Source organism: Coenobita brevimanus, chromosome 83, assembly GCF_032717465.1.
Source record: "Coenobita brevimanus isolate Jiangsu-jjx chromosome 83, ASM3271746v2, whole genome shotgun sequence".
NCBI classification, from domain to species: Eukaryota; Metazoa; Arthropoda; class Malacostraca; order Decapoda; family Coenobitidae; genus Coenobita; species Coenobita brevimanus.
Window position 1 is genome coordinate 8,097,104 of NC_137036.1, and position 12,061 is coordinate 8,109,164.

General features: G+C 41.1%; 1 non-coding gene across 1 annotated transcript; it reads right to left on the reverse strand.

The window, feature by feature from the left end:
• Nucleotides 1-752: 752 nt before the first annotated feature.
• Nucleotides 753-871, reverse strand: LOC145409966 (5S ribosomal RNA). Its single transcript, XR_013899193.1, has one exon. It is a non-coding gene; the product is annotated as a 5S ribosomal RNA (ribosomal RNA).
• Between the last annotated feature and the right edge of the window lie 11,190 nt (nt 872-12,061).

The window sequence follows — 12,061 nt, forward strand, 5'->3', positions numbered from 1 at the left end:
AGAGGCTTGCCAGGCAAAAATTATTTGATGTAAACGAAATTAATGGAATAAATACATATTTCTAAACAGTGTAATCATTTTTGTAACACAGTGCTATAGGAATAACAAGCAATGATCTTTATTAATGTGTAATGAGAATCACAATAAAAATGCAACCATGAATAAAGTCCATTTATCTTTTGATATCATGTCATGCAGCTTATCAAGCAGTTTGATGTACGTGTTGGTTACAGTGTTTGGAAATTGAAGAATGTTGGAGCTTTCGTATGACAGTTTTGAGATTTTATATACTGTTACATAGCCTATGATTTCATCATCCTTTGTGTAATTTTAACGCACAGTATGCTGCATGTTTGATCACGAGCGTGTTCTGCCTCAGTCCCCCCCTTCTACCGTTATAGTAGAGTAAGTCGTCCTTTCTGTTATTCAGTGCGGGATTGTCGACCGTTTGTCCCCATCGCTTCATTTGCGCGTCCTTATTACAAGTTGTATCAAGCTCTGCTAGCCCCTATATAATGAGCTCAATCTCTGCATCATTGCCACTTAGATCTGCTCCTCATTTTGTTCACATCTCTGTCCTCCCCTGTACAGATATTATTATTGTGAGTGCTCAAGAAATCTCCAAACATCTAGCATTCATTCATTCATTGCCAGACGCCATGTATCCCAAACGGGGTGGTCAAGGGCTTAGAGTTAATTGTTTTACAGGAAGGGGCACTAATCCTCCACCAACCCCACTTGACACGTAGGGATGCCAACAGCGTCTGGTGTTCCCAGGCGGTCACCCATCCAAGTACTAACCAGACCCAACGTTGCTTAACTTCACTGATCGGATGGGAAGCGGTGTACGCAACGTGGTATGGCCGTTGGCTGTGTGTAATTTGAGTATAACTGTTGTATTTCTTCTTGTACTGTGTAGCGTGAGGTTGATTCTTGGGCCTAGTGAGGTTTTTGATTAATGTTCGGTTTTATGTCAGTCATTTTTGATAATAGTTTGTACCTGTAATAATTTATCTGGCATTCACTGAGTATTGTCTGGTATCTCATTTTATCAGGGCTGACTTAGATAAATTTACTCTTGCTAATTTCGTGTTAATAGAGGCTATTGCAGTTAACCATATATTTAACCTGTTTATTTGCCATTACATTATCCTTATGAGTCCTGAATGTTTTGTTGTTAGTTTAAGCATTAAACTTTAACTTGTAATTTTACCTAACTCTTTTTGTTTTGAACCTGGAACTTTACGGGACAGTAGTGACTCTTCGTATTCTCACTTAAAGTGTACATTATCTTTCTCTGTTCCGTAACAATACACATGTAAATGCGAAAAAAAAAAAAAATCCTAAGTAACCTTCCTCATCCAGGAAATGTAGGCTATATCAGCACGGAAACTATTAAGATGAACTTGCATAATGCACAGATTGATTTTCCTTTCTGGTTTGTTGGTCAGAAATTGGCTTCACAAACCTGATCAACTCTCTTTCTTGACTGGGATTTGCTTTTGCAGCGTAGATGAAAATTTTTCCCCGTCTCCTGTTCTTTCTGGAAAAAAACATGAAATCATGAAAGCAAAATTCTAATCGTCTATTTCTTTTCGAAGTGCACATAAGGAAGGAAGAGTTTATAGGGTAGCACATTCACAAAGTACCCTACCAAATCAATATGTTGATGAAATATTAAAACTGGGCATTATTGAACCATCAGTGTCACCATGGAACGCACTACTGTTTTTTTGTGCCCAAGCATAATGGAGAAATTTAGGCGGTTGATGATTATTGCAAATTAAATTAACATACAATCCCAAACCGGTTTCGTATGTCATTGTTAAGTGACGTCTTGCAAAATATTGGGCCAGAAAATAATGCATTTTCCACAATCGATTTGCTTATTGGATATTACCAAACTGAGTTAGATGACAAGTCACGCAAATACACTGCTTTCTCTACAAACACAGGGCAGTATCAATATGAAAGAATGTCGATGGGATTACGTACGGCTCCACGTACATTTCAACTATTAATGAATAGTGTACTGTCACGCATGCTAGGAGATGGTATTTTTGTTTATCTGGAAGACAAAAGCACAACACACACCGTACATAAACATTTACAAAAATTTAACCAGCTCCTACACAAGGTAGCCAATGCTGGTTTAAAAGTAAAGCTGTCAAAATGAAAATTTTGCTTTATAGAAATTCAGTTCCTAGGCCACAGACTGGATGCAGAAGGTACCCACACCTCAGACGATAAAATAACAGCAGTGACAGACTTCCCTGAACCAACAAATGTGGATGAAATAAAACAATGTCGAAGTCTAACAGGATACTGCCGTGCTTTTATACAAGGATCTGCTAAAATATCAGAACCTTTATTCCAACCGCTGAAAAAGCAAGCTACACTTCAGTGGGGAGAGGAACAAAAAATAGATTTTAATGAACTAAAGGATAAACTTTCATGACCTTGCTTGGCCTGTCCCAATTTCACAAAACCATTTATAATTTGCACACATGCATCTCTTAAAGGACTAGGGGCAGTATTGATGCAAGAAGATAAAAGTGGAAAATAATCATCGTATTGCATTCGCTAGTGGACAAAAATAATGTGCATATATTGTTGAACTACAGGCCTGGAGGCTCTAGCAATAGTCTTTGCATTACAAAAGTTTCCTGATTTGGTATAGGCCTATGGTCACGAAAACCATCTTTATACAGATCATAAGCTACTCGGGGATGTTTCAGGAGAAACTCCTCCCTGGGAGGAGAGGAAGACGGAAATGTACAGTTGAAAATTGCAATGTACGTATTTGCTATGTAGGGGCAAAATAAATTCAGCAGCTGATGCCTTATCACGGAACCAAACGACAACTGATGTCGGTTCATTAAGTCTAAGGGAAACAATCTCCAACGAAATCTCGCATGCACAGAGAATTGATCCCACGTGGTCTGAAGTTATTCAGCAACTGGAGAGTGGCGAGGACATACACTTGTCCAAGCTACATATACCACTCAAATAATTCACAATAGTCAACAATGCCTTATATAGGGTATACCCAGGACAACCAAATCATAGAAGAAAGACACAACTAGATGTACAGTCATAAGAAAAACTATTGTTACCCTTCAGTGCTATGTACTGTGACACAAAGACGAAGTGTTGTGGAGTGACGGGACTGGAAAGTTTTTACCTCAAACCCGTCAGTGTCTGTTACGTGACACAGATATTAGAATTTGTGCTAGAGGTAAGAAAAACAAATTAGATCGTTTGGCCTCTGTGCATAGAGACAATACGCTCTATTATCCGGCACCGAATTCATTAAATATAAATATAACCGAATGGTCTGAAGTCGGCAACACACATGCAGACGGGCAATGAGTATGTGCACCAGTGCCAGACGTATGATAGTCCTTCAGCCGATACAAGCCAAGATAGTAAATTTCAGGATTGGAAGGCCCTCAGGCAGAACTTCTTTGATTTTCCCTGGAATGATTATTGCTTCCATGGCCGGGAGCCATCTGAGTGTGCCTTGCGCATTACGGAGGTTGTTCTCTCGGGCATGGAAGCATACATTCCTCTCTCATATCCTTTGACTAATGCAAGAAGGCCTTGGTTTAATCACGCTTGTTCTAATGCTGTCCACAACAAGGAGAGGGGCTACAAATGGTACCAGAGCCAACCCACCCCTGAATCACATCATCTTTCTGCCCGGAATCGTGCTAAGTTTGTTCTTCGCTCTGCTAACAATAATTTCATCCATACTAAATCCTCTCAACTCTCCAACTCGAATTCTTCCCGCTTCTTTTGGCACATTGCCAAAAACCTTTCTAACAACTTTACCTCATCATCCTTCCCTCCTCTTTTCTACTCTGATGGTTCTGTAGCTATTTCTTCTACTGATAAAGATCTTTTCACACAGACTTTCTCCTCCAATTCCATCTTAGATGATTCCGGTGCTGTTCCTCCATCACTTCCCCCCTCTGACTTCCTCATGGCTGACATTAAAATTTCTTCAGCTGATGTATTTTCTGCCATCACTGGCCTCAATACTACAAGGCATATGGGCCTGATGGGGTCCCTCCTGTTGTTCTCAAGAACTGTACTTCTGTTCTTACACCTTGCCTAGGCAAACTCTTTCTCCTTTTTCTGTCAACTTGTACCTTTCCTTCTTGCTGAAAGTTTGCTCTCATTCAGCAAGTCTCAAAGAAGGGTGACCACTCCCAACCCACCAACTATCGTCCAACTGCTTTAACGTCCTGTATTTCAAAAGTTTTCGAGTCAATTCTCAGTAGAAAAATTTTAAGGCATTTTTCCTATCACAACATTCTTTCTGATCGTCAGTACAGGCTCCGTCAGGGACGCTTCACTGGCGATCTTCTCACCTACCTTTCAGACTCCTGGTCATCTTCCTTTCGGGACTTTGGCGAAAGCTTTGCCATTGCACTTGACATCTCAAAGGCTTTCGATCGAGTCTGGCATAAATCTTTAATTTCCAAACTGCCCTCTTACGGTTTCTATCCTTCTATCTGTGCCTTCATAGCTAACTTCCTTTCTGGTCGTTCTATTGCCGCTGTTGTAGACGGCCATCGTTCTTCTCCTAGATCTATCAACAGTGGTGTTCCTCAGGGCTCTGTCCTATCACCAACTCTCTTCTTTTTATTCATCAATGACCTGCTAAGCTGTACATCTAATCCTATCCACTCATATGCTGATGACTCCACCCTTCACCTTTCCAATTGGTTCCCACAACGCCCATCTCAGCAGTTACTTCAGCAAACAACGGATGAGGCTATGGCACACCTATGTCTGACTTGGCTCGTATCTCTGACTGAGGTAGAGATAATCTGGTTGTTTTTAATGCACTAAGACTCAGTTCTTACACCTATCAACCCGACAAAGTCTTCCACAGGTTTTTTTGTTTTTTGTTTTATTTATGTGTCCGACTCTGGGCAAAGGCGTCAGGGCCTATATCTCCGGGGCAGTAGCTTGTCCCAAGGCCCAGTAGTCCTCATGCACCCCCACATATCACCACAGGTATACCTACTAATGTTTAATAATATTCAGCTTAATCCTGCATCATCCTTGAACATGCTTGGGGTTTCATTAACTCAGGACTTATCTTGGAAAGATCATATTACATCTCTTGTAAAATCTGCTTCCAAGAGATTGGGTGTGCTAAGCCGACTCCGTTCTTTCTTTACCCCTGCACTGTTGTTGACTCTATACAGGGGTTTTATCCGCCCCGTGTGTGGAGTACAACTCTCATGTGTGGGGAGGCTCCCCACATACAGCTCTTCTCAATAGGGTGGAATCAAAGGCTTTTCGTCTCATTAGCTCTCTTCCTCTTACTGACTCCCTTCAACCTCTGTCTCTTTGCCGCACTGTTGCATCTTTATCTCTTTTCTATCGCTACTTTAATGGTCACTGCTCCTCTGAACTGTCTGCATGCATTCCTCCACCTCTACGACAGGCGCCTAGCACCCGTCTAGCAGCAAACGCTCATCTTTTTTCTGTCCAACTCTCTAATGCAAGAGTTAACAGTTACTCTCAGTCTGTCATTTATGCAACAGGTCAACTCTGGAACTGTCTCCCTCTGTCTGTATTTCCTGCTGCGTATGATCTCCAGTCTTTCAAGCGCAGTGTGTCCAGGTATCTCGAAATGATCGGATCTTGAATTTGGCTCTCTATTGTATTTTGTTTTTCTCTTGGAGGGAACTGTTATTGCGGGTTCATGGCCTTTGGTTCCTTCTTCTTCGCATAAAAAGAAAAAAAAGACTTCCGGAGCAGTGATAAGAAGCTCTTCGCCAGAAACTCATCACACGAATGAAGTGACTGAAATCAGTAAGTTTGGCAGAAGGGAAACTGGAATAGGCAAAAACTTTCATGCTGTCCATGATCCAGGATATCCCATCATGTGGTACTGAGATATTTAGGGACACAAACATCATCGCACATACACATGACAGACGAGGTTTGTTCGATCTAGGTGATGCAATTCTAGCTAACATTTTTGGATTGGCTACGGAGAAAGATCTTCAAGAAGTAAATAACACATTTATTAGCATAGGTTAAATCTTGACATATCAACAGAATCTGGCTGATACACAGAACACTGCAATGATGATGATTGTGAAAAAATCTCGGAAAGGTAGAAAAAAACAAAAAAAACTAAAGAAATTGTGGAGAAAATAAATGCACTGGAAGGGAATACGACACTTTTCCAACACTTCTCAGTGGTCATGAAACATATTGACATAATAATACTTCAGTTAGACAATACCAGGGCTCATTATCTAGCTTTCATGAAAGGTATTGCCCATGCTGGTAATGGCAAGATCACCATTAGCTTACTGCCAGCTCACAATGTACGTCGAATAATCATTCAAGGCATACATAAACATGGTTTGAAGCCGTTGTATGAGGAAAAGAATCTCATACTATATTACCCATATTTAGAAGCAACTTTTACACCGACATCAGTAGTATTTCATGTACTATTCATAACATATGATCTGTTCATAGTCTATCAAATATACTCTTTCCCTTCTAAGAAAGATGACACATTGGCCACCATCAACCCTAACACAGGACTCATCATGGTCTCTAAGAAACTGGACACTATCTCCCTCGCTAGTAAGTCAACAACTGAACATAAATGTCGTATATCATTACATGCTTTTCATCTTTGTCCTGCGTACATCTTTACTTTTCAGCCAGCTGGAACAGTTCCTTGTGAAATGGCTATCTTTAGAAATCATGACATTCATCAGCACTGCAAGTTCACATTTGCTCCTGATAAAATCAACCATCATCAACTCATCGGTCATTCACAGTTCTACTTCACTTATAACACATCCGTTTTCATAATTTGTCCAGATACACCACCATCGCAGACTTCTGCATCATGCCTATGCACAGCACCTGATTATTGTGCTGTACTTACACCATCTTTGTCCACCTTAGCTACAAAAAACACTATACCATCCTTAATCACACTCATAAGCACTTTCGACCACTACCAATAATGGATTTAAATATGACTACACATTAAGTTGTCTTTACCTAAGTCTGAAACCATGCAGTTGATCAATCAAACGATGAAGCCCTGGGAAGAATATGATATTAGTATATTCAGGCCATGTTATGTGTATAGCCCAGCTCCAGTTTTCTTTATAATCTTTTCCGTCATATTTACTATATTACTATTGGCTATGCACAGAATGCAAGTTAGGATTGCACACATAAAATCATTATTCACAGGGGAAAGAGCAGTAAACATTCAAGTGAGACCCCCTGAATGAAAGTTGTCATTTGTATATTATTTGAATATATATATATATATATATATATATATATATATATATATATATATATATATATATATATATATATATAACCTGTGTTAGGGATCCACTGTCTGACTGGCTTCTTCATTTCTGCTACATTCCAGCCTTTCCTTTAACTTTCTCTCTGTTGCACACCACTTCTCCTTCTCTATTCCTCACCTTCTCTTTCTTACTGAGACTCAGCTGTCTGAGGCAACTGACAGCAAACCCTTTTCTGTATCCTCGTACTTTCTCTACACTCATTTCAAAGCCAAAGGTGGATGTTGTGTATATGTACGCAATGACCTATCCTGCTCTCGTGTTCCTCAAGTTGATTTTTCTGGATTCTCTACTCTCTGGCTTTGGCTCTCCTGTCATTCTCTGACTAAATATATCTGCACTGTTTACTTATCTCCTAATTCTACTGATTATCAAAAATTCTTTGACTATCTTACTTCTACGATGGAACACATTCTATCCATTTCTCCTTTCTCTGAAACTTCCATTCTAGGAGATTTCAATGTTCACCACCACCTTTGGCTCTCCTCTCCTTTCACTGATCCACCTGGTGAACAAGCCTACATCTTTTCTATCCTTGATGACCTAGAGCAGCTTGTACAGCATCCTACCCATATCCCTAACTGCCTTGGAGAGAGCTCCGACACACATGACCTCTTCCTTACAACTAATCCTTCTGCTTACACTGTTAATCTTTTCTTTCCATTAGGCTCCTCCGATCATAACCTTAACCTTATTACCTACTGCTCGGGTACGGCCTGTGGACCTTCCAAAGAAATGTTGTCTGTGGCACTGTGGAGCTGCGGATTGGAAGGCCCTCAGGCAGAACTTCTTTGATTTTCCCTGGAATGATTATTGCTTCCATGGCCGGGAGCCATTTGAGTGTGCCTTGCTTAATACGGAGGTTATTTTCTCGGGCATGGAAGCATACATTCCCTTCTCATACATATGTCCTTTGGCTAATGCAAGAAAGCCTTGGTTGAATCACACTTGTTCTAATGCTGTCCACAACAAAGAGAGGGCTTGCAAAAGATGCTGGAGCCAAGCCACCCCTGAATCACATCTTTTTTATGTTTCTGTCCGGAATCGTGCCAAGGCTGTTCTTCTCTCTGCTAAAAATAATTTCATTCACACTAAATGCTCTCAACTCTCCAACTCGAGTTCTTCCCACACCTTCTTGCACCTTGTCAAAAACCTTTCTAACAACTTTACTTCATCATCCTTCCCTCCTCTTTTCTACTCTGATGGCTCTGTAGCTATTTCTGCTAATGATAAAGCAGATCTCTTCGCTCAGACATTCTCCTCCAATTGCACCTTAGTCGATTCTGGTGCTGTTCCTCCATCACTTCCCACCTCTGACTTCCTCATGGCAGAAATTATATCTTCAACTGGTGTATTTTCTCAATCACTGGCCTCAATACTAACATGGGCTATGGACCTGATAGAGTCCTTCCTGTTGTCCTCAAGAACTGTGCTTCTGTGCTTACATCTTGCCTAGGTAAACTCTTTCGTCTTTGTCTATCAACTTGCACCTTTCCTTCGTGTTGGAAGTTTGCTCTCATTCAGCCAGTCCCAAAGAAGGGTGGCCATTTCCAACCCTCTAACTATCGCACAGTTGCTTTAACATTTAGTGTCTCAAAAGTTTTCGAGTCTATTCTTAACAGAAATATTTTAAAGCATCTTTCCTAACACAACCACTTTCTGATCGTCAGTATGGGTTCCGTCAGTGAAACTCAACTGGCAATCTTCCCATCTACCTTTCAGACTCCTGGTCATCCTCCTTTCGGGACTTTGGCGAAAGCTTTGCCAATGTACTTAACATCTCAGAGGCTTTTGATAGAGTCTGGAATAATTCTTTAACTTCCAAACTGCCCTCTTACGGTTTCTATCCTTCTACCTGTGCCTTAATCTACAGCTTCCTTTCTGGTCGTTCTATGGCTGCCATGAACAGTCGTGTTCCTCAGAGCTCTGTCCTATCATAAACTCTCTTCTTTTTATTCATCAATGCTCTTCATACACTGATGATTCCACCCTTCACCTTTCCATTCTGTTCCCACAACGTCCATCTCAGCAGTTACTTCAACAAACAAGGGATGAGGCTATGGCACACCTAATGTCTGACTTGAATCGTATCTCTGACTGGGGTAAAAGTAATCTTATTGTTTTTAATGCATCAAAGACTTGGTTCTTACACCTATCAACTCGACAAAATCTTCCACAGGAGTACCCGCTAATGTTTAATAATATCCAGCTAAATCCTGCATCATCTTTAAACATACTTGGGGTTTCATTCTTTTGGGACTTATTTTAGATCATACTACATCTCTTGTAAAATCTGCTTCCGAGAGATTCGGTGTGCTAAGCCGACTCTGTACCTTCTTTACTCCTCCACAATTTTTTATTTTATGGACTGGTTTTATTCGCCCCTGTGTAGAGTACAATTCTCATGTGTGGGGAGGCTTCCCACATATAGCTCTTCTCAAAAGGATGGAGTCAAAGGCTTTTCGTCTCATTAACTCTTCTCCTCTTACTGGCTTCCTTCAGCCTCTGTCTCTTCGTCGCACTGTTGCATCATTATCTCTTTTCTGTCGCTACTCCAATGGTCACTGCTCCTCTGAACTGTCTGCTTGCATCCCTCCACTTTACGACGGGCGCGTAGCACCCGTCTAGCAAAAAACTCTCATCCCTTTTCTGTCCAACTCTCTGTTGCAAGAGTTTGCTGTTACTCCCAGTCCTTCATTTATGCAAGCGGTCAACTCTGGAACTGTCTCCCTCTGTCTTTATTTCCTATGTCCTATGATCTCCAGTCTTTCAAACGCAGTGTGTCCAGGCATCTCGAAATGAATGGATCATGAATTTGGCTCTCTGTTGTACTGTTTTTGCTTTTTACTTGAAAGGAACAGTTTGCAGGCTCCTGGCTTTGGTTCCTTCTTCCTTGCACAAAAAAAAAAAAAACTCATCACTTTTCTGTCCAACTCTCTTCTGCAAGAGTTAACCATTACTCCCAGTCCTTCATTTATGCAACAGGTCAACTCTGGAACTGTCTCCCTCTGTTTTTATTTCCTACGTCCTATGATCTCCAGTCTTTCAAACGCAGTGCGTCCAGGCATCTCGAAATGAATGGATATTGAATTTGGCTATCTGTTGTACTGTTTTTGCTTTTTTCTTGGAAAGATGGTTTGCGAGCTCCTGCCTTTGGTTCTTTCTTCCTTACATAGAAAAAAGTAATACACGTTTATCCATTATACATAACAATACTGATAAATCTCATAAATGTATACAAATAGCAAGTACATTACATATACCTGATTCTCATTTCAAAAGAGTACTGTAGACTTGCCACTGTATTGCTGTCATATTACCATTATACAAATATATGGCTGTTATACATATACAATTATGCTGCTGTAGTATATCACTATTATTTTTTAGGTTTCGACAGTGGTATTATATCAGTACAGTATTATGATGAACACCATGTACTTACTCAAATGTTTGTTCAATATATTCATAACAGTGTATCATGCTACTGTATGTTTTGTAAAATTGTAATACTGAAATACGACGTAGGTACGACACTTTGGAATGACCGAGCAATATAGAAGCATGAAAATAGTTATAGGCATTCATGATTTTGTAATAGCTGTTAACAGGTAGCAACATTTAATAGACAGGTAGTTATGTCTGAGTTCTCCAGGAAGCTGTTAGATACAGTTCCCCGTAGCCAGACACTCATGTATCCCAAACACCGGGTGACGTCAATGATCATGTGACGGAAACCTGCCCAACACACACGTTACCAAGCTGGAAACACACACACACACACACACACACACACACACACACACACACACACACGTCACCGAGCCAGAAGCACACACACACACACACACACACACACACACACACACACACACACACACACACACACACACACACACACACACACACACACACACACACACACACGAAACCGAGCCAGAAGCACACACACACACACACACACACACACACACACACACACACACACACACACACACACACACACACACACACACACACACACACTCACACACATACACACACGTCACCGAGCCAGAAGCACACACACACACACACACACACACACACACACACACACACACACACACACACACACACACACACACACACACACACACACACACACACGTCACCGAGCTGGAAGCCTCGGCGTTTGATTTATACTCTTAAATCACATGTGGATCTCAGAAAGCCAGAGAGAGCCAGTGAAGAAGCAAGGAGAAGGAGAGTAACAGCTAGAGAGAGTCGGAAGGCGGGAGCCAGCACAAACTGCCCCTGACAATGCAACAGGTCACGTCAAGCTCAATAATTTTTCCAGTCAAGCAACTGTCTCATAGTAAATCTCCGTCGACCCCAATCTTCTTGTTCATCACCTCACCTCACTTACAAATCGAAGAGATAACGAGAAAGAGACGGCCTATCCTGACGTTCCCCTACAATGCCAACATTATTCTCTCTCTCCTCCTGGGTCTCTCCGATCCACCAGACAAGATAATAAACCTTCTCTTTCTATTATAAAAAGATCAAGGCTATATATTCCTGACATCTGATGGCCTTTGACACAAAGTGTGCGAGGAGGGATAAGTAAGTTTCCATGAATGACAACAGCAGAATGCCACAAACCTGACAACAACACGGTGGCACATGACACAGTCAATGTG